Source organism: Amphimedon queenslandica, unplaced genomic scaffold, assembly GCF_000090795.2.
Source record: "Amphimedon queenslandica unplaced genomic scaffold, v1.1 AMPQUscaffold_13464, whole genome shotgun sequence".
NCBI classification, from domain to species: Eukaryota; Metazoa; Porifera; class Demospongiae; order Haplosclerida; family Niphatidae; genus Amphimedon; species Amphimedon queenslandica.
The window spans coordinates 60,722-64,007 of NW_003546300.1; positions in this window are offsets into that span (position 1 = coordinate 60,722).

Here is a 3,286-nt window from a genome sequence, read left to right on the forward strand (position 1 = left end):
TCATTGAATTGATGTCTGGCGATTCTGCTGGAGTTTTCCACCACTTGATGTTATTCCTTTCTAACCATTCTTCACTCTACGTGAAGCATGCTTCGGGTCATTGTCTTGCATGAAACGAATATCTCTATTATCATTAATGAAAGGGAGTCAACCAGCTTCAAAGACCCCAATTAATCCTACTCCATTCATTAGCCTATCAAAATCACAATCTTTGTTTTTCCACGACAAGAGATGCCTGCCCAGACATGAACTTTACAAGGGTGTTTGCTCTGCAATAATAATGAATAATGACATATATGTACATGCATAATAATTACCTTGGTTTTGGTTTTGCTGGTGCACCTTTCTAACAGCAGCAAAATCTTTCATGACTCTTAAGTTGAATACTGGACTCGTCTGTCCACAAGACATCTTCAAATTGATTATCATTGTACTCCTCTAGATGGTCCATTGCCCACTGAAGGCGTTTAGTCTTGTTTGTGTCTCTGATAATTTGGCAATAGGCACTTCCTTGAAAAGTCCATCCCAATGTTTCACGTGATTTCAGAATTGTTTTAAGTGATAGTGGCTCTCCTTTATCAACAAGTGTCTTTTGACACTGAACTGCTGTAGTCTCATCTTTTTTTTGCATTTGCTCCTTAAGGATCTGTAACATAGCTCTAGTAATCTTGGTGGGACGGCCAGAACCTATGTTTAATGTATATGTATTATAATTATAATAACAATTACTTGCATGATGCATACTGAGAAATACTCAGTTATGGGATATGAAATTAAGAAGGCAATGCATGCATGCATTTTTCAAATTATACTAACCAGGGCGGCGTAGTATAGAGCCTGTTTCTTTGTATTTTTTTTAAAGTCGACATACACCACAGACTTTAACATCTAATCCTTCTTCTTTCAACAGCTGCACTATTGTAGTTGATTTATAACCTTGGGCTGTAGAGAAAAATCAGTTCTTGTAATCCTTTAAACTGTAGCGTACTAGACAATTGTATTATCCTTTGCTGTTTATAAGTAGAGTAGACCATTTTCATAAGACTCACAGATATAATCAAAAGTGACACGACAAAACAGTAGAGTAGAGTACCGGGGTATACTTGCGTAGTTGCTACGAATGACAGAACAGCATCACGAGTGTACTTTCACTGGACGGGCACATGCGGAGGGGAGTGAAGTGGCACCGTAGTTTCCAAGCTGCTGGTTCATGCATAGCCTTGCTACCTCAGACGTTCTACTGTAGTACCGAGCAAGTTCGGTGTGCTGCTTAGCCTTTTTTTTGCACTATACTGTATGTATGAAAATCTTTTTGCATTGAATCTCACAAAACAAAGAGTAAATTTTTGAAACTTTCAGGAATGTTTTTCCAAACTTCCTAAAGTAGAATAGAATGTTCAAAAAGCTTCGGTTTTCATTATAAATAGACAAAGATATGTGTGCCTATCACTTACAGTTTTTTAGCTGTAGATCTTTTTCGGAACTTGCATTAGTCCTGTTACTGTTGTTTCATACTCAGAGCAAGTGTGTCTTGATGCCCTGTAAGTTTCACAAGGAAACTGTCAGCAATTTTTTCATAACGAGCTTGCAAGCAAAGGTAGATTGTATTTTGCTTCATTGGACCCCGCTCATTGATATATGACCATAATTGACAAAAGGTACCTTATGGCGAATAAGAAAATTTGTCTTCATTGCCTAAAAAATCTAACTTTCTGAGCTCTATTTATTATGAAATGACCCCAGAGGATCCACAAAGTTACTTTATGACCAAGCTAGCCATCTATCATTTGACAGTTATAGATTCATAGAGCTCTGGTTCTTAAGCATCATGTAGCTATACCTATAAGTCACAATAAATAGCTCCAAGCCAGAGTAGTCAGTGACCAAAGTTACTGGTAACTCCACTTTCTTTCTTACATATTAATATCCTCATACTTTGCCACATATGCTAGAGTAAAAGGTCTTCAGGAACCATTAGAGGTGGAGAGAGTGGTGGACCTAAGGGAGGAAAGGAAAGTGAAAGACTTCTTTCAGGCTGGTTGTGGGTGATTGGACAGCTGCTGAAAAACCAGCTTACTTGAGAGCAATCAGAACCAGCTTGTTGGAGCTGTCTTCCCATGAGTTAGACATGGTATAGATGTGGCAAAAACTAGCTGAAACGTTTTGTGGTGAGTGTATCAGTAGCAACAAGAAAACAATGACTAGAGAGAGCTTTACAATGTATAGTCATTGAGGAATGAAGGTTAGTCACATTTATAAAATTAAATACCATATTTCCTTAAATAAAAGCCCGGGCGTCTATTTCCTAAAATAGTACTTGGATCTCGAAAAAATATATAAAAAATAAAAAAAACTTCAGCCCAGAGTGGGATTCAAACCGATAACCTCATGCTTTTGACTTCTGGAACTTCAGGCATTATCCACTAGACTACTGAGTCACTCCTAGGCTTGTGTTGCGTATTTACAGTTTAATTGTATTGCTACCCTGGCGTTTATTCAAATGTGGCTTCTATTTAAGGATTTACGGTAAAATGAAATGATACTGCGTAGGTGTGTAAAAACACTTTCATGTTTATTTATGGTATTGGGGAGAAGAGGTTAAAGAATGTTAGGAAGTCCTTTTTAGAGAATAGGTTGACATCTAGGTATGGCATACATACATTGTAGTTAAATTTACATTATTAATTAATTTTTAGAGTACATGGGAACACTAGGAAAACACCCAGGAATGCACTTTCTGCTGATCACAAGAGATTGTGAAGTTTATAAAGAACTATGCAGAAGTGCATGCTATAATGCTACCTTTGTGTAATCCCGGTGTTAAAGAGTATGGCAAAACCCATCTACAACGATCCAGTAAAACAACGATGGAGGTGTACAAAGAGTATGTGAGAGCAGTAACAGGAGATAACGTATGCACTGACAGTTGTTTCCTCTCATACTGGAGAAAGCATGGTCCTGACACTTGTGTCATGAAGGCCATGTCGACCTATGTTGGGTTTGCCAACAGAACAGTACAGACATTGTGAGGAGTACTAACCTACCCATAGAGAGACAGACTACTGTAAGGAAATGTATTATAAAAATTATATGTAACAATAACAATAATTATTAGGCCTTACAAGATGCAACTAAACACATCGACCAAGTGAGGAAAGGGAGAGTGTACTACAGATCAGTTCTAAAAGAAGCTGCCACTGGACTGTTTACAGACCCAGTCACAGGACTTTATAGTCCACCATTGAGCAAACCATTGGCAAAGTTGGACGTCATGGCTCACTATAGT